Source organism: Mus caroli, unplaced genomic scaffold (assembly GCF_978045245.1).
Source record: "Mus caroli unplaced genomic scaffold, Mus_caroli_1 scaffold_8, whole genome shotgun sequence".
In the NCBI taxonomy this organism is placed as follows: Eukaryota; Metazoa; Chordata; class Mammalia; order Rodentia; family Muridae; genus Mus; species Mus caroli.
In genome coordinates this window covers 106,712,674-106,733,829 of record NW_028227263.1, presented here as the reverse complement: position 1 = coordinate 106,733,829, position 21,156 = coordinate 106,712,674, and positions in this window count along the sequence as shown.

Genomic DNA, 21,156 nt, shown 5'->3' with positions numbered 1-21,156 from the left:
TTTTTAGAAGTATTCATTTACTCAGTAAGAGATGGGTACGGTATTCCCATATGATTTTGAATGTCAAGTTTTCATGTTACATTTACACTGAATTCATTAAGTGGATCATATAGCTTGCATTCTAACCTCCCCCTAATTACCTCCCCAAAGATGTAGTGTTTTGATGATTCAAAATGTGGTCCATTGGTGAGTAGCTTTAGTATTAAGTAGGGATTTATGCAAAAGGCATAATTCTAGCTGAGAACTGGTCTGAATCAAATCAAAACAAAACAAAAACAGAAAACACACCATCAACATGCCCAGGCGCCCTGTGTTTGCAGGAAGGATGGAGTCACTTCTTTTAAAGGTTATATCAAACTTGAAATGGAGCCATCCAGTCATACAGTTTGTATTTAATTCTCCCCTAATCGTCCACAATCAAGGGTTCTACCACTCGGACGAGTTTTGGCATTTACATTATCTAACAAGTTACCTGCATCTTTATAACTTCATTCCCACAGAGTGGCACTGTCTAGGTCCTGCTATTCTCTTCCATCATGGTGATGATGGGCTCGTTCCTCATCTAACATTTTTTCCCACAATTTTTTATTAGATATTTTCTTCATTTACATTTCAAATGCTATCCCAAAAGTCCCCTATACCCTCCCCCAGCCCTGCTCCCCTATCCACTCACTCCCACTTCTTGGCCCTGGTGTTCCCCTGTACTGGGGCATATAAAGTTTGCTAGACCAAGGGGCCTCTCTTCCCAATGATGGCTGACTAGGCCATCTTCTGCTACATATGCAGCTAGAGACATGAGCTCTGGGGGTACTGGTTAGTTCATATTGTTGTTCCTCCTATAGGGTTGCAGATCCCTTCAGCAACTTGGGTACTTTCTCTAGCTCCTCCATTGGGGGCCCTGTGTTCCATCCAATAGATGACTGTGAGCATCCACTTCTGTATTTGCCAGGCACTGGCAAAGTCCCACAGGAGAAAGCTATATCAGGGTCCCTTCAGCAAAATCTTGCTGGTATATGCAATAGTGTCTGTGTTTGGAGGCTGATGATGGGATGGACCCCCAGGTGGGGCAGTCTCTGGATGGTCCATCCTTTCGTCTTAGCTCCAAACTTTGTCTCTGCAACTCCTTCCATGGATATTTTATTCCCTATTCTAGGGAGGAATGAAGTATCCATGAGTTGGTCTTCCTTCTTGATTTTCTTGCATTTTGGAAGTTGTATCTTGGTTATTCTAGGTTTCTGGGTTAATATCCACTTATCAGTGAGTGCATATCAAGTGACTTCTTTTGTAATTGGGTTACCTCACTCTGGATGATATCCTCCAGATACATCCATTTGCCCAAGAATTTCATAAATTCGTTGTTTTTAATAGCTGAGTAGTACTCCATTGTGTAAGTGTACCACAGTTTCTGTATCCATTCCTCTGTTGAGGGACATCTGGGTTCTTTCCAGCTTCATGGAGTCATAAATGGTTCATCTTCCTGAATTCTTCAAACAACCCACAATTGAAGTCAACCTTGTAGGAGCCATCCAAAACTTACACAGCAGGGACAGGAAGCTTACACCAACAGCATCAAAACATATGCAAACTCAAGACCCAGTAACCATGGCTTTGGGACTAATGACTAATGAATTGGTTTGCAAGCTTCCACCTTAGCTGCCCCTTTGAGTGGTTAAGCACTTTCTCAAGGCATTGTATTGCCTCTGTAAATGAATATGTGTGTTGCTTCACAGTGGCATGCTAATACGCAGGATCTCACTAGAGGTTTAAATTTTAACTGACTAACAGATACTCTTTAATCAAAGGAAAATTGGTTCCTGGCCTTGTTTTTACATACTGAAGTCATATAGAGTTCTCAGGGAACCCCCTCAAAATAGCCAAGGGTCGTGGAAGGACATAATTGTAGCTTAGGTGAACACCCTTTTTATAGCAAGAGTGACAAAAATTAAAACTTTACCCATATCCATATACCGAATGTGAAATTTTCAGATACTCATCCTAAGCACACTTTGTTCCTTCTCCAAGGATTTTATTTGCCCTTTTAAAAAATATATGAAAAACATATCCATTATATGTCAATATGTCTTCCCCTTTGCAAATATTCTAATCAGAAAGGATTTCAAAAGCCACATGCCTATAAGCTTTGCACTCAAATTGGCCCAGGATTAGGATAATTGCATATATATTATATATAGTAAAATTTGTGTTTGGGAGTTTTCAGCTCACTGATGGACTAGTTTCATGCTCATCATTTTTGTGGGGTTATTACAAAGATGCCCTTCACAAAGTTAATTTGAATCTTGTGTTGCAGACCAGAGATTTTCGATCTATAACAATCTATTTTATAAGCATTCGCAGAACGAAGCAAGTGCTTGCATTGCGGTCTTTCTTTTGTGGTATATTTAGGTCTCTTTTAAGTATCTGGACTCAAAACCAGCTTAGCCTCATATTCCTGGCAGCCCTTTACTGCGCACATTCTTAGCTTCCAATAAGTAGTGCTGAGCACTGAAAAGAGGATGTGATCCTGCATCCTACCTATGAGGATTTGCCAGTTATCGGTGGACAATGTTTCCCCCTCTAATCAAAATGTTCCTTTCTTAAACCCCATGGTGGGACATGAATAAGAAAGATGAGACACCAGAAGTAGTGAGAGGATGTTCATTGCATTTGAAAGTTTCAGAAATAAAACACGGAAGAATAGAGCTTTTGACATTGAAATCTTCCACGGGCAGAAGATGTTTGGTATAAAGCAAACAAGAAGTAAAAAGCAGCCTTTTAAAGATCTTGGATTCATTACTTCTGGTTTTTGTTTTTTTTTTTTTTCCTCCCTTCTGGGAATGAAATCTAACTCTAAATCCTAAATATCCTGTAATATATGTTCTTTGACTTAAAGTTCTAGAAAAATAAGACAATGGTTTAACAATGGTTCTATTTTTTTTGTCTGAATATTAAGTTTGCCATGTACAACCCTCCCCCCCCCACACACACACACACTTCCTCAGAATGTTCCTTTTAAGTACTGACACTCAGAATTCACTTTTATCCCCAGTGTGGCAACAACTATGTGTCTGCCATAGTTTAGCACTCACAACTGAACCACCTCAGAAGCAGGTACAGGGTGTCTGCAGCAAATGGTTTGTGTGCTGGGCCATGGATAGTCAGGAGAGTAGGAATTTCCTTTAGGTTAATAAGAAAAATGCAATGAAATTCAAATGGCCTGAAAATCTGGAAAATGAGATTTAGTACTGGGAGGGGTGAAGAACAATGTCTGGCATTCAGATAAGTAGTGTGTTCCCAGTGTTTAGGGAAATGAGTTTACCAACAGCACACTGTGACCCCCCAGCCAGAAACACCAAAGATCAATGTCCTTCTAACAGTTCCAAGATTTCACAAAGGTATGTTCAGCTAGAGTCAAAGTCAATTTGATGTTTTCTCTAAAATCAACATCCAAGTGTTTTATAAAAGAAAATGCATGAGCTTATGTCAAGACTGTCCCAAGGTTTGCAGTAAAAGCAGATCAGATGTCAAAGAGCTAACTGGTCAGACATCTTATGACAGTCTCCTCTTAGTAGCTAGAGTCTCTGCAAAACAAAAAGCTGACCCGAGAAACTGTCAAGATGGCTCAGTGATTAAGAGCACTGGCTGATTTTTTAAACGACCTGGGTTCAATTTCCAGGAACCACATGGTGGCTAACAACCATCTTTAACTCCAGTTCCAGGGGGATCAAATGCAGTCTTCTCACCTCTATGGACACTAGGAGTGCACACAGTACACAGATGTATAGGAGGACAAAACATTCGTATACAAAATATAAATACTTTTTAAAAAATCTGACCTAGGCCCTCTTTATCCACTTAGCAAAGTGATACTGACACAGCCCTCTCCTAGACACTTCCTGTGGCTGGGATTCAACAGCATCTCCTGAAACTCAAGAAACAACCAAAGACAATTGCTTCACCCGACACATCAGTTCCACTTCATAGGGGATGTCATGGCAACTTCCTATCTGTGCACTCCATGACCATGTAGACTCAACTGCGGTTGGAAAGAAATTAGCGTTCACTTCAGGGTGCACCATGGTTTATAGTATAAGCTTTTTTGTTACATAGGTGGTTTTAGGGCTAAGATCCACGTCTTTCAGTGAACACTTCATTCTTGCTCAGCCTCTAACTCCAACACCAAATACACTCTCCATCACTGGGAGACTTAGAATATCAAACATTTTTTTTTATGTCCCTAGTTATCACACTTGTTAATTTTACTCGGAGTAATAGAACTTATGTGCTTTCTTTTATCACACAAATTTCCAGATAACTGCATTAAAAAATAGAATTATGATACTTATCTTCCTCTGAATAGACCTCTTTTTAACCTAGTTTTCTGTTTCACAAGTGTACAAGATCATAAGAAAGGATCCAGCACATATAGTATAGCCCAGTTCCAGACACCCAAGCCAAATCTACCAGAAAGTAGCTATGATGCCCAAGAAAGAGGCCCATTCTGGTAGAATCTGTAAGACGGTAAGGGCAGTAGCAGCCCTTGGATACATAATCAAGCTGAGTGAGACTATCGGAATGACTTGTTCAGATTTCTTTACTTGGGCTAAGTCATGCTGTAGGCCCTTCAACTACTGGTCAGTCTTCTTCTTGGTTTTATGATGGACACAAGTTTTGGCACTGCATGTGAAAGCTCTATCTTGCCTTCTGAAATTCTGGACAACTTGATTTTTACTTTTATCAAGGCCAACACATCAGCAAAAGCACTTTCACAGGAAAAATGAGGGATGCCTTTCTTGGAAGCATACCTGGTGCCTGCACAGATAGTACTTTCCTTTACTAAGCAGAAACTGTCTCTAGTCTGCCTGCTCTCTTTAGAAGTTTATGCTATCTCAAACACCATGATAGTCAGAGAAGCTAGGTACTGGACAACTGTGTGGAAATAACAACCAGGACCAGGGACTGTAAGACAAGCAGAAGGCAAGTGATCTGAAGGGGGTATCTATCAGGAAAGACCCTACAAGTTCATACACACACACACACACACACACACACACACACACACACACACTTTAGTGGTCTCAGAGGCATCCAGATTGACAGGCCAGCATGTACAATACCAAAATGAAATCAATTAAACACATAATGTAATAGTATGAAATCACAGGTGACATTAGTAAATCAAGTGCCTTCTGGTTACTTGAACATGGAATATTCAGAATATGTATCATTTTATTGAGTAAACAAGGCAAATGACCTAGAAAACAGCAATACTTCCAAGTTTCTGGAAACAACAACAAAAACCAACTAAGACACATCATCTAACCATGCTTAGTACTTCTTACAGTCCTTGGATTAGCAGGGGTCTTAAAACTCTGCTTGTGATTATTGTATTAAGGCCTGCCTATGTGCTGTTTGAAAGAACTGATTAAGATGAATAAAATATTAATTATAAATAACTAACATTCATTTTTCAAAGGATTTTTATTTATGTGTGTGTGCACATGTGCACACAAGCACATGTACCATGTGTATTCATGCAAGTGCCTATAGAGGCTGGAAGCCAGAAAAGGGCATCATTTCCTCTGGAGATACAGTTACAGACAGGTGGGAGCTAGCCAATGTGGGTGCTGGTAACTCAACTCAGGTTCCCTCTTCTGACCCTTTGTGGGCGTTGCACACATGTGATGCACATGCATAAATGTACGTATGCATACACATGGAGTAAAAGTAAATTTTAAAAGGAAGCAATATGTCCTCTCTCTAGTATCTTCTGTAAATGTCTAACCAAAGGATAACTATTTTTACTGTTATAATGTTTATCTGTGTTTGTGTGTGTATGTGTGTGTTTACATTATGTTAGGAAAGGTTTCCCTTTTATAAAAATTATGCTGAAAGTTCTTCAGTTTTAGAAAACATTTTGTTTCAAAAAGGAAGATTCCATAAAGTATATTTCATTCTAATAAGGGACAATTCTGCTCAGATCTTCAAGGTTGCCTGGTTCTCATCTTCTTTGGCAATCAGTATTAAATAGAAAATATCTCTGCTTTCCACATGACTTTCCAAGGTCAATAAGTTCATGGAAACTACTAATATTCATGGGCAAAGACAAAACCTATAGAAATGACCATGCATTTTCCTGAATAATCCTATCATTTCAGGAGGGGACCGGGACATAGTTACAACCTGAGAATCACAGCTACACCTTTGGAGAATCAAACTGCCATTGCAATGTTGATTATCCTACCTACTTAATGCCAACCTGACAGCAGAGATAGACTTCTGAATTCAAACATGAATCACTTTCCTATGGCACCTTCTGGATTACCCTAAAGAGATATGTCCCTACAATATGGTTCACAGTTGACATTCAGAACTCTTATACTTTATCAGAACACAAGGTCATCAAGAGCACTGAACAGTATGCCATTCTCATTCAAAGATTTGGTGACAAACAAAAGCTAGTCCTCTACATTTCTCTGTGTAGTAGGTCACTCTATTGGCTATACCTCCAAGAAAGCTTCAGGAAAGTACCATAGTACAAAAATCATCCTGAGTAATTTGCAGACGCTATATCAGGCCAAGACACTACATTTAGTTATAAACCTTTAAAGTGGCTACAGAATATAACATAGGCATGGAGAAAGCTCAAGCCATTTCTAGCCATGTTTAGGGTGAGCTGATAAACCTTGGGAATCTCTGTGCAAGAATGCTTACTCTCTGAGGGCAGTCTTCTGCTCAACGCCAGGGACACTGTCACTTCCTGAGTTTCCCCTAGAGGGATTTTTAAGTTACAAGCTCAGCAAATGATTACACAGAAGGATTTTGACTTGTGGTTCTAAACTATTTGCTTGGTTTGGAAAATATTTTTTACAAGGGCATTAAGTCATTAATTTTTCTAAGGAAACTTTCAGCTATTTGACAAATGTCAGAGACTATTTTCATTTTTTTTCCTGCACTTTCTGCTTCCTCTTGTTTTACCCTTATGATCTCAAGAACAAATATGGGATGGGTTAGGGTGCTCTACTCATGTCCTGAACAGCTTCTCTCTAAAACCTACTGATGCGTTTTAACAAGCATTCATTCTGGACTCCAGAAAATCAAATAACCCCATTAAAAAATGGGGCTCAGAACTGAACAAAGAATTCTCACCTGAGGAATACCGAATGGCAGAGAAGCACCTGAAAAAATGTTCAACATCCTTAATCATCAGGGAAATGCAAATCAAAACAACCCTGAGATTCCACCTCACACCAGTCAGAATGGCTAAGATCAAAAATTCAGGTGACAGCAGATGCTGGCGAGGATGTGGAGAAAGAGGAACACTCCTCCATTGTTGGTGGGATTGCAAGCTTGTACAACCACTCTGGAAATCAGTTTGGCAGTTCCTCAGAAAATTGGACATAGTACTACCAGAGGATCCAGCAATACCTCTCCTGGGCATATATCCAGAAGATGTCCCAACCGGTAAGAAGGACACATGCTCCACTATGTTCATAGCAGCCCTATTTATAATAGCCAGAAGCTGGAAAGAACCCAGATGCCCCTCAACAGAGGAATGGATACAGAAATTATGGTACGTTTACACAATGGAGTACTACTCAGCTATTAAAAAGAATGAATTTATGAAATTCCTAGCCAAATGGATGGACCTGGAGGGCATCATCTTGAGTGAGGTAACACAATCACAAAGGAACTCACACAATATGTATTCACTGATAAGTGAATATTAGCCCAAAACTTAGGATACCCAAGATATAAGATACAATTTGCTAAACGCATGAAACTCAAGAAGAATGAAGACCAAAGAGTGGACACTGTGCCCCTTCTTAGAATTGGGAACAAAACATCTATGGAAGGAGTTACAGAGACAAAGTTTGGAGCTGTGATGAAAGGATGGACCATCTAGAGACTGCCATATCCAGGGATCCATCCCATAATCAGCTTCCAAACGCTGACACCATTGCATACACTAACAAGATTTTGCTGAAAGGACCCAAATATAGCTCTCTTGTGAGACTATGCCGGGGCCTAGCAAACACAGAAGTGGATGCTCACAGTCAGCTATTGGATGTATCACAGGGCTCCCAATGGAGAAGCTAGAGAAAGTACCCAAGGAGCTAAAGGGATCTGCAACCCTATAGTTGGAACAACATGATGAACTAACCAGTACCCGGGAGCTCTTGTCTCTAGCTGCATATGTATCGAAAGATGGCCTAGTCGGCCATCACTGGAAAGAGAGGCCCATTGGACTTGCAAACTTTATATGCCCCAATACAGGGGAATGCCAGGGCCAAAAGAATGGGAATGGGTGGGTAGGGAAGTGGGGGGGTGTATGGGGGACTTTTGGGATAGCATTGGAAATGTAATTGAGGAAAATACGTAATAATAAAAAAAAAAAAAACAAGTATTCATTCACAGAAATATCTAACACCAGCTGAGACTATGAGATCCAGAGAAACAAAGGCTATGCTCCTTCCCCTTAAGTTGAAGGTCAAAGAAATAATCAATTTAAAAAAATAGTAGAAAATATTCCACACCACAAAGACATTAAGGAATCAACAAAAATGTCATCTCGTTGACTTGATCCTAAATTAATGTTGAGTGGCTTGATAAGACCTAGGTATGAAAACTGAGTGGGAGGATATCAAAACTTTAGAGGACGTCCATGAGTTGTGGCTCTTGCTTGTAGTCCCACCACTGAAGAGGCCACTCCAGTGAGAAGATCATGATTTTTGGTTCAGCTAGGGCTACATGAGAAACCCTGCCTCAGAGCGGGAGAACGGGAAGAGGTGGGGAGGGAAAGAGGAGAGGAAGACAGAAGTACAGTTGAATGAATGCAGAGTAAAATATTGCTTATGGAAGCAATTTTGAGTAACATGTAAAATAGTCACAAATTCAGTAGTGAGTGGAGCCAAGCAGGTGAGGTCACTATACTGTGACCTCAACAGTATAGTGAGGTCAATGGCATGGCAGAGTGTCAGTAACTACCTGTGTAGAAAACAGAGCCCAAGGATGCTTTCCCTACTGCAGGAGGCACCAGAAATTTGACTTCAGCATGCATATGCACGCACATACACACACAAAGAGATAAGCATTATACCAGTAAAATTATCTTTTCATTAGACATTTACAGAAGATACTGGAGAGAGGACATATTGCTTCCTTTTAAAATTTACTTTTACTCCATGTGTATGCATACCTACATATATGTATGTGCATCACATGTGTGCAGTGCCCACAAAGGGTCAGAACAGGGAACCTGAGTTGGGTTACCAGCACCCACATTGGCTAGCTCCCACCTGTCTGTAACTGCATCTCCAGAGGAAATGATGCTCTTTTCTGGCTTCTGGCTTCTATAGGTACTTGCATGCATATACATGGCACATGTGCTTGTGTACTAGTGCAGGTGCACATGCACACACACACACACACACATCCTTTTAGAGAGAATTTTAATTATTTATCCATGCAGAACTACACTGACTCTCGGGACTATATGAGGTGCTCAAAGCCTTGGGCCAGGGTCCTGAAAACACTGTTCACCTCCACCCTGGAACTGCCCCTGGAGTGTCACTTTTGTTTTGTTTGGGGAAAGGGGAATAGAGTGATGAGAATAACTTCCCAAGTGTGAGTTACACTTCCTCTTCTGAACATGTAACTATCCATACTGTGCCAATGACTATATGCATTGTTTTCCTGTAAGCTTCATGATGTCCTTAAAACATTTACTTCCCAGGTGAGGAAAAATGTTTAGAAACTTCCCAAAAGTATGCAACAGCATCTCTGCCAAACTGTGGAATTAGGAGGCCAGTCTGACCATGAGTGCATTTAACAAAGAAAAGGCTTTTAAATTCAGATATTAATATTGGTGTCTGGTGCCAGGGACTGCAACCTGAAATCTAGGATATTCATGATGCAGCTAGCCACATTAGCCTGGGGTTTATAAATGCAAAACCCACAAGATTACGTGTATTCTGCCTACTTGAAGCCAGGGACTTATTTTAAGATTTATCACTTGCACCTGTCCTAGTGATCATTTTGAGCAAAATAAAGGAGCTAGATTCCAAAAGCAGAAATAACGGTTAGCCTTGCAAGTACAGCAGTTAAATTTTATAAGATCAGTCAATTTTAAGAATGGCCTTCAACATCGTGGGGATCTTGAGGGAAGGGGAAGTGGGCTACCAGAGTACAACTTGTACAAGCTAGGCTTTTACATGCTAGAGACATTTTTGCTTGTTTCTCAAGCATAGTAAGTTTAAACTTTAAACACACAGTGTTAGCTATCAGTGTAATGTACAGCTTGCAGGAGGTAACTGAGATCATGGTCCACCAAGAGGATCCCGAGGCCTGAGATCCTACTGCTAGCGTTTCCCTGCGTGTCTGACACCAAAGCCCATAACATGCCCTACTCTTTGACTCTTCACCTGCTCACCAGAGAACTATGGAAACACCTCAGACCAGGCTAATGGACCTCTACATGGCTCTGAGCCCAGTGAGGGTCATTTCACATGCAGGGACTGCAGCGCATCCATCACCCCAAAAGACAAATGTGATCTGATGAGCACAAACAGGTCCATGTAGCAGACCTACTACAGGGCAACACATATGCCCAGCCAGAAACCTCAGATGCAAAGAGTCACAGGACCTGTGACATCACTGAAATGTAATTTGGGATGGGTTGAAGCTGGAGAGTCTTTGCATTCAAGGCAGGGCTATGAATTCATAATAGAGGGAGGATCAAGGTGGGGGGAGGGGCTGAAATGGACAGGGTCACGGCCAAGACAGGATCAGAGGGGCTGGGCCTGGGAGAAGGGGTGGGCAAGAAGAAAGTAGGGTCAGGAGGGGAGGTGGGTCAAGGATGGGAAGGGCTTATCTGAGTGCAGGCGTGATGATTACCAGCCTTGGAAAAAATAGAATTATGGCCAAACATTCATCAATGGAGATATAGGTATAAATATAAATATATAAGTATACATAATCAATTTATTTTTATCTTTTCGTTCTTTTAAAATATTTTTTTATTCTTTGTGTATATGTGTGTGTCCAAGGGTATGTGTGTACAGGACATAAGTACAGGAGCCCACAAAGGTCAGACGAGGAATCGGATCTTCTGCAAATTGAGTTATAGGTGGTTGTGGACAACCATATAGGTGCTAGAAACTAAATTCAGGTTCTCTGAAAGGGCATTCAAGTGCTAATAGCCTCTGAGCCTTCTCTTCATCCTACATTATAGCAATTTTAGTAGGGATAATGATATTCCCAAAGATCTGTATATCACTAGGTAGTAGCCATGACCGGCTTACCATGACTTTTGACCATCATATTACAACAGCATAAGAACAAAAACCTAAAAAAAAAAAAAAAAAAAAAAAAAAAAAAAAAAAGAACAAAAACCTGTAAGCAAAGCGTGCTGATAAAGATGACTTATGATTGAGGATATATCATGCATTGGGTTGTATGGTTTCCTGCATGGCTCATTTGTAATCTAAGGTCCTTATGGAGTAATAGCTTTTGTGATAAACCATTGACTAGTAGGGTTAATCTTCAATCTTGTGCTGATGTGGATGGCCAGCAAATGTGAAGTAATCACCAGTGTGTGGTCTGAACCACTGGGTTTCCTCAAGTGGTATTCTATGGGGTCCAAGAGATAACTTCTAAATAACTTTTTGTCACATGCTACAAACGTTAACTTTTAATGTCTATTTTGGTGCTGATTATGCCAAAAAGACAGTGCCAGTTTGGAGCTAATATAGGCATAATCTCTCTTACACTTGCTAAATCTCTCCAAGGGGGGAGTGTGTCTTGAAATCAAAGTTATCAGCAGACGTGTGGATGCAGATATTATTTAATAATATGTATTTTTAAAAATATGCATTTAACATGCATAATGATATTCTACTCTCCACCACACTGAGATAGACTGTTGTTCTTCATAAGTGAGCTTAAAAGTGAGTCAATGTAGGTGTGCTGAAGAGCCCAGTAAATGGATAGGACTGCAAAATAGTATATTGAGTAAGGTAACCCAGACCCAGAAGGATAAGCATCGCATGTTCTCTCACTTGTGACTTCTACCTCCAAATCTTCACATCTCAGTATATAACCATGAGTAACAGAAACCCAGAAAGTAAGAAGAAGCAATGATGCGGGCAGGGCAATGAGCTCAAGAGAGGGAGACAGCAGGATTTGGATTTCACATGGAGAGGAAATGGGAAAACAGCAGCCAACCCTCTTTAACTGGAGAGGTGAGAAGGGGGACAATACAGAAGGAGAGGAAAGAGGGATAAGTAACATTGAGGGTGTTTAAAACCCATATAAGATCATTAGTTCATATTTACCTAAAATTATATAAAATACATATATGTACATGTGCATATATATAAAACTTCAAATGAAATTATGCCACTTGGAGTGATAATGCTCCCCCAAAAAACCATAAGTCATCTAACAAAGAAGCCAGTACCAGATAAGAAGCCTCCTTTCAAATTGTTAGTCAGCAGAATCCAAGAAGCTGCCTATATATATATATATATATATATATATATACATATATATATATATATATATATATATATATATATATATATAGGCTATTACTGCTGCTCTTGATTGATTCACAGAAGTTGAAAGCAAGTCCCTATTGCTAAAATCACCATGGCTGCCTAAACAAGATCTGAACCAATAACACCACCAACTTACATGCCAACACAGATAGGAGAAATCACATGACCCACCTCCCCCCCACCCCCGAGATGAAGAGCTATAGGCAATAAAAGACTATAAAGAGGGAGAATTAGTCTTCCACAGGGATAAGTTCCATAATTGGTTACTCAATACTTAGTGGTCAGCAACCAAACATAAACATAACATAAAGCAGCACTCAATAGAATCAGCAGGTTGTATTGATATATTTATTGATTTACATATAAATATGAAACAACAAAAAAATTTTAAAAGAGACTATGAGTTGGAGAGGGAATAGGAGAGGATAGAGGGAGGAGAGGGAGAGAAGAAATAATGTAATTATATTTTAATTTAAAATACAATTAAAAAGCATAATAAAACTATTCTTTGGATAAGTTATTTTTGTACTTGGTATAATTATCTTCATGTTATAATGCACTTTAATATATTTCGATTAAGAAGAAAGGGTTTATTTAACTGCCTAATAAAATTAATGGAAATGCTAGCAGTGTATCCGCAAACCAAAAAGGAAAAGTCTGTCCATGAAACTAAAAAAAACAAAACAAAACAAACAAACAAAAAAAACCCCAGGAAGTTCAAACACAATTCTTTCTGTTTAAGAAATCTTTCTGTTTAGAAATCTTTGCTAAAATGATGAAATGTTGACTATAATTTTAATCTAGTTTCATTAATGAATCATGTTTTGCTTCTGATTTGTTTCAGATTTTCAGATGGCTACAGGGGTAGGCAAATGGGTGGGGATATAGATAGCTTGGCTGTGCTCATCAGGGTTCATCACACTAGTGTGCCTTCTTTTTGTTTTCTTACATTAGCTGTCATTGAATTCATTATCTACATATAATAAAAGGTAGTTATAGTAAATACTATGCTATTTTCTACTCTGGAACCCTCTTTTCTTCTTCCCCTTTTTGTCTCTACTACTGTGTGTGTGTGTGTGTGTGTGTGTGTGTGTGTGTGTATGTTTGAATGTACAACATTATATTTCTAATGACATAAAATAGTGTATAAATAAAAAAAGATATTTTCATGTTGATTTCACAATAATGAGCTAATTTTAATGTAAAATAAATATGAATGCAAATATGCATACGTGCAGTGTGACACTGATATGATCACTGTGGAAGCCACTGCTTGGTACTCTGTTTGAACCTGTGACCTGTACAGCTTTCTGAAACTTTGTGCCTCTATTTCCTCATCTATAAGGCTAAGGCAGTAATAATGGTGCACACCTTACAAAATTCCTGGGAGAAGAAAATACCCTGATGTGTGCAGAGACTCTTTGAGGAGGTCTAACAGAGTTGCAGCAGGTAAGGGGAGGCTAACAACTCTTCCTTCTCTGACGCCCCTGCTCACACATTTCAGTTACTCTCTAGGTATGTTTACACACAGTACACTTTCCCATGTGACTCTCTTCAGCGCTCAGGTCTATCATCCTGGAAGCTTTGTTATGCTGCCACACTGGGTGTTGCTCCCTCAGGTGCCACTTGACAGCTCTTACCACACAGCTAGAACTGATCCTATCTCAGCAGCAACAGAATAAACAGACTACCAGAGCATGGATCACCACAATGCATGGTTTGAAGTAAGTAACTCAATTTACAAACTCATGCTGAGAGTGACCGAGGAATACCAGCGCCAGGAAGCTGGAGTGGGTGGGTTGGAGAGCAGGGTTGGGGGAGAATATAAGGCACTTTTGGGATAGCATTTGAATTGTAAATGAAGAAAATATCTAATTTTTAAAAAGGAAAAAAATAAAAGGAAGGGAAGGAAGAAATGAATGCTCCTTCCCAAGGTCCTTATGACCTCCCAGTGGGCTGAGCAGAGAAGGAGAGATCCTTTCCACACTCACTGAGTTCAATTCCAGTTTCTTCCAGTTTCGTTGCTTCCTAGCCATGCCCTGAGGCTAGTTCTATAATCTCTGTGTATTCCAATCTTTCTTCTATAATATGGGGATACTATCTACCCCAAAATTGTTTTAGTGATTAAATGGATTAATAAAAAACAGATGTGTTGGGGAATATCTGTAATCACAGCACTTCCATAGAAACATAGAGCTAGGAAGCTTGGGAGTCCGGGGAGTCTGTGTGTCCAGTATGGACACACAGTATGAAAACATAGAGAAGACATATCTCAGAAAATAAACAAGACAAATTCTGAACTTCCTACAACAACCACCATGCCTGCCTGCAGTCATGTCTCTGGGCTCTGATGGATTTTTATTCTTCTGGAAACATAAGCCAAAATAATCTCCTCCATAGATAGATAGATGGATGGATGGTCTAATGGCTATTCCTGGTTGTCAACTTGATTATATCTGGAATGAAGTCCAATCCAGATTTGCAAGATTCACCTGTGATCCAGATCTTGAGGTTGGGAAATACAACTTTTGACATGGATCTTGGCATGTAGATCTTGAGGCATAGTGGTTATGAATTCCAGGAGATTAAGGCAATGAGATCTCTGAATTCAGGGTCAGCCTGGGACAAAACAAGTCCCAGATCCAGATATGGTGGTACACACCTTTATTCCGGGCCATACCTTCTGCTGGAGACCTACGTAAGGACATTGGAAGAAGGAAGATTCGCTCTTCTTCACCTGCTTGTATTTACTTGCCAGCACATCTGTTGTAATCTACTAGCCTTGTGGGACTGAGCAACTACTAGATCTTTGGACTTCTCATTCACAAATGACCATTGCTAGGGATTTGGACTACAAACTGTAAGTCATCATAACAAATTCCCTTACTATATAGAGACTATTCATAAGTTCTATGACTCTAGAGAACCCTGACTAGTACAGATGGATGGATAGGTAGGTAGGTAGATAGATAGATAGATAGATAGATAGATAGATAGATAGATAGATAGATAGATAGATAGATATTAATCAATATATACTGTTTGCCACAAAGCAAGTGGAACATGTTTTTGTACATGTTCACATTTCATAAAGAGACATACAGATAAATTGCCTATACCGAGACACATTTCTGGTAGGTGAAAGCATATATTTGACTAAGTTCTAATCTAGTGTCATAGGAGGAAGGATTAGTGCTGAATACCTGCCTACTAGGGGGAAGGAGCTAGTGTCTAGGAGCAGTAGGTATCCTACACTGGTGACCTTACCTCCCTCAGCAGTTATTTGCTGCTTCATCTTCTTCTTTTTTCCCCCTTTTAAATAGATTCTTCTCTCATCCCAACCAAAGTTTCCCTCCCTCAACTCTTCCTTTCTCTAACCAACCTCCCCTTTCACTTAAATCTATTCTCTCACGCACGTACCTTCCCAGGAGCAATCTGGATTCATGAGTGAAAGACACACACAAACACCAGTTAATTTTTTGACATGCCATGACCAGCTCAAAGGCTGGGCACTCCTAGACCTTCTCCTGATAACAAATGCTCCCCTCAAGTACTCCTGAGACTCCTAAACCTTCCCCTGCTACCCCAAGCCCAATCAGGGAAGTGACTAGTGGCCACTTACCTGAATTCTTACATGGCTGGCTGGCTTTCTCTCCTGCACCTCTTATGTCCCATCCTTCCCCCTGGAGTCATGGTGATTCCCTGTCTTCCTTTCTCCCAGTATCTAGCTCTGGCAAATCTAAAGTTCCTGCCTCAGTCTGTCTGCCCACCCATTGGCTGCTGACTCTTTATTGATCAATCAAAACCCAACTGGGGAAAAGGACCTTCAGTGATTTGGACACACAGATTCCCAGTTTGGGGGATTGGATTAATCCGAAGCAGTGGAACCGATCCCCAACAGAAAAGAACAGGAGGAAAGAAGATACTACAAGACAAGGCAAAAGCTCTTATACAGAGGCTGGAAAAGGCTACCCAATAAGAGGAAAAGAGTCCCAAGAGCTTGCAAAAGAGTAGGAGATACATCAGTTTCCACAGTTAGGACTTTCACAAGAATACCAAGCTACCAGCCATAATGTGTGGGCCAGTTCTGCTTCTGCCTTCATGATATTCAGGCACTGCCATGCATCACTGGAATGAAAAGAATGGAGCTTTTCTGGGTGGATGGGCTCACAAGAACTCAGTTTTCTTAAGTGTCAGAGAGGGATGTTGCTGGGTAGAACGGGAAAAGCCTTCTACAAGACAGTTTTTTTATTCTGGGTAATAAAGGACTGTATAAAACTGGGGGGGGGGAGAAATGTATATTATGGGTTGCTACCAAGGTACTGGGAATGCTTCATTTTCATGAAGAGGAATCCCAGGTGCTTGCTGGACATGTTCTTATAGGAAGAAAGGAAGTTAAACCTGCAATTTGGCCACCAGGCTATGTGACTACAATGATGGTGGAGGCCAAGGTTGAAGATTCTATGCTCTGGAGCATGCAGGCCCAGAACAAGGAGTGAGCAACCTTACTCCTGAGAGTCTCAAGATGAGATTTTTATGGTTTGAACATATCTTGATCTCACCTTTACTCTCAGCCCATTACTCTTGGATGCACTTGCTCCATAATAACATCTATGCAGAAAACCTGGTGCAGAGCCATGCAGGCCCCGCACTTACTACTTCAGTTCCTGTGAGCACTGCTTAGTGGAGTCACTGGGCCATGTTCTCCTGGTATCCTCCATCCCACTTGACTCCTACAATCTTTCTTCCCCTTCTTCCTCAGGGTTCCAAAATCTCTGAGGGGAAGTACTTGATGGAAGAGACCTCATGGAGACCCCCAATTTAGACTCTCACCCTGCATAATGTCTCGCTGTGAATCTCTGCACCAGCTCCCATCTGCTGACTGATGAAGTATTCGGTTAGTAAAACTTCGTTCTGAATTTCCTGTTTTAATTTCTAAGTTTAAATTTCCATAATTCCTCAGTTTGTGTTTTCTTTATTGTTCATATTTCTATTTTTAGGTCTTAAACAGTTTTGTCTACTTCAGTTGTTTGTGTTTTCCTGGAATTTTTAAATGGGACTTATTTATTTTCTCTTTAAGGACCTCTATCATCGTCACATAGTTAGTTTTAAGGTCTTTTTCTTGTGCTTCAGCTATGGTGGAATATTCAGGATGTGCTTGGGTTAGATAGCTGAGCTCTAGTGGTGACATATTGCCCTGGCTGTTATTGTGTTCTTAGGTTGGTACCTAAGTATTTCGGTTTGGGGAAATTATATGTCTAAGTACTGATTACATGTACATGCTGGTCAAGAGTTTGTTTGTTTGTTTGTTTGTTTTGTTGGTTGGTTGGTTTCTGTTTCCTTACTGGATTTTCAGAGAATGTATTAGCTGTCTTACTGGTCTGTTTGGCTGGTGTATTCATGAGAATCCTTGCTGCTGTTGAAGGCTATGGGAAAGGAAGGTCAGGGTGAGAAGATCTGAGGAATCAACAGGAGCCATGGACAACATGGAAGGGAAGCCACTCCTGGTGCTCTGTTGCAGTGCTAGGGGTAACCTGCATTGGTGTCTCCAGTAATACAGAGAGTAGAAAAGGAATGCAGGCAGCCTACGCAATCCTTTGCTAGGTGTGGTCCGTAGTTGGACATTGTTGTCTGCCTCAGTTGGGGACTGGGACAGAGCAATGGAGTCTGAAGGGAAAAGCAGCAGGGGCTATTAGCTTTTAACAGAGGTGTCTTTTAGTATTTATATCTTAGTTTTCTTTTCCCTTGAAAGCTAAGGATTCAGACAAACATTGCCAATTTTGTTTTTGTAACTTGGCTTTGCTTCTTTGTTTGTTTGTTTTTGTTTTTTGTTTTTTGTTTTTTGTTTTTTTTGGTTTTTTGTTTTTGAGACAAGGTTTCTCTGTATAGCCCTGGCTGTCCTGGAACTCACTTTGTAGACCAGGCTGGCCTTGAACTCAGAAATCCACCTGCATCTGCCTCCCAAGTGCTGGGATTAAAGGTTTGGGCCACCACGCCGGGCTTGGCTTTGCTTCTTGCAAGCTGCACAGCTGAGCAACTTCTGGGTTTCAGATACCTCATATTGATGGGAGGATTAAAAGTAACAATGCTTGTAAAATACCTACCTCTGCATTTGTTGTACTACAAAAACTTTATAAGTATTTATTGTAAGTTTTGTACAGTAAGATGGAAAAAGAGACATAGACCTGGTGATTAAGCATTTGGCAAACCACTCAGTAGTCCAGAAGCCTCTGAGGCAAAGTGTATTTATGAACAAAGGCAAAGAGGAGGCAGGAGCAGGAGAATTCCTATAAATCAATGATGATTTATTTAAGTCGGAAGGCAGAGTTCACAGACTGGAAGCCCAATCTTTCTCCTCTCATGGTCCTTATAGACATGTGTACAATTGTCCTACATAATGTTTTAACCTCAGAATTAGTCGCCAGCCTTTACTAAGTATGATGTCAACACATAGATTCAGCATGTGAATGTGGCAGATGTGGCAGATAAATAGGCCCTGTGCTGTTAGTGTTTTGTCAACTTGACCCAGGCTTCTGGGAAAACAGAAGCTCGATTAAGAAAGTACTTTCATCAGACTGGCTGGAAAAGGTCAAGGTCTGCTTTTTCTTTGTACCTGCTGTGTGCATGCTTTCTCATCTCAACAAACACCTTCCTTCAACTGTGGATCTTGTCTGAGACAGACATAGGCATTATGTGGTGAGCAACATTTTCTATATTAATGACTATTATGAGAAGACCCAGTCCATTCTGGGTGGAGCTACCTCTGGACAGGTGGTGTTAGGTTATATAAAAGAACAGGGCTGTCAAACAATGGAGAGGAAGCCAGTAGAAAATGGTCTTCCAGGAGCTCTTATTTTGTCCCTGCCTCCAAGTTCCTACTTTGATTTCCTTTCTTGACTTCCCTTTCATAGAGGGCAGGAGTCTTGCTGGAGTTCATTTTTTCTGCCAGTTAAAGAACTCAAAGGCTATCCTGACTCTTCTGACTGCTCTTGGGACTCATTTTCATCCTATTGGGTTCCCTCATCCAGCTTCAACATGAGGACATTTGTCTTGTATTAGTGTATCTTGTTTTGTCCTGTTTGGAGGCCTGCTTTTCTTCTGAAGAGAGAAAGAGGAGGGGAGTGTGTCTGGAGGAGAGGGAAGGTTCAGGGAGGAGGGGTGGAAGATTTAGGAGGACTGGAAGGAAGAGACTCTGTGGTTGGGATGTATTGTATAAGAAAAAATTCTATTTTCAATTTAAAAAAATCAAAAGGCAGGAAAACTCTGAGGTGCAATAAGTAGCAGCAGAGAGATCTGAAGCACCTCAGACAGGATCCACAGTTGAAGGAAGGTGTTTGTTGGGATAAGAAAACATGCACAGAGCAGGCACAGAGAAAAAAAAGCAGACCTTCACCTTTTTGAGCCAGTCCACCCATAGGAGGCCTACTGATGGGAGACAAAAGCCTACAAGGCCTTTGTTTTAAGATGTCAGGCGTTTTTGTCTCAAAATAGAGGGTGAGGAAGAATCTGGCCATACTGGAAACTCACACCTTTATTACCTAACAATGGTCCCTCTCCCTATCTGTGTGACTAGTAGAAAGTCTAACTCCTGGTCTCTCGACTTCATGAGGGACTGCAAGCTGTAAATTGAAATGGACCCTTCCCTCTCTGAGTTACTTTTAATCATAGTGTTTATCACAGTAGTTGACAGCAAACTAAGACAATTCTCTCCTCCAGTACCTCATCCTAGACCCTGGAAACTGAGACCTTGTCTGTTGTTACTTCTGTGGCAAAGAAGCTCTGTAGTCATGATTCGGAGCTTGAGACAGAAGATCACCCTGAACTGTCCTATAAAACAATATATCATAGGATTATCACAAAAAATCAAGAAGTCAGAGAGGAGAAAGATGCTAAGCTCTAGGCTTTAAACATGGTTGGAGGGGACAATGAGATGTCTCAGTGGTAAAAGACTCTTGACACACCAAGCCTGAAGACCTGAATTCAATCCCCAGGGCCCCCACACACATGACAGATAGAACAAATTCCTGACAATTGTCTTCTGATCTGGATGAGAATGCATGAGTGTATGCCTACATACACATCCAAATAAGTCAACATAACTTGAAAGAAATGTACATTTGCAGAGTGAGGTTCTAGATTATGGGATGTAAATGCTAGGGCTAGAAAGATTAGAAACAATGGCTCCACTCCAGCTGCCAGCAGAAACCCAGCCTTGCAGACACATCTCAGGTTTTGACCACCACAACTGCAAAATAATAAGCTTGTGCTGTTCTAACCATAGTCTGACCAATAGCAGTGGTGTGAAACTAACACACATTTGGTTTTTCTTCAAAACTTGGAGATCTGGTCCCACTAAGCCTGGGTCTTTATCCCCCACCCCCACCCCCCAAAAGACAAGGGATGTCATCAGTTAACGAAGATGCTTGCTTGCAGGTCTGAGTCCTTTCCTTTCCCACTGTGGCCATTTCACTCAGTCATCCCTGTCTACCCACTGAGGCTTCTGAATGTGGGCCCTCAGGCTGGCATTGTTCTTGGAGAAAGTTTGAAATACTTCCCAAAATAGAAAAATGCCAACTGGCAAATGGACTGTCTTGGCTCC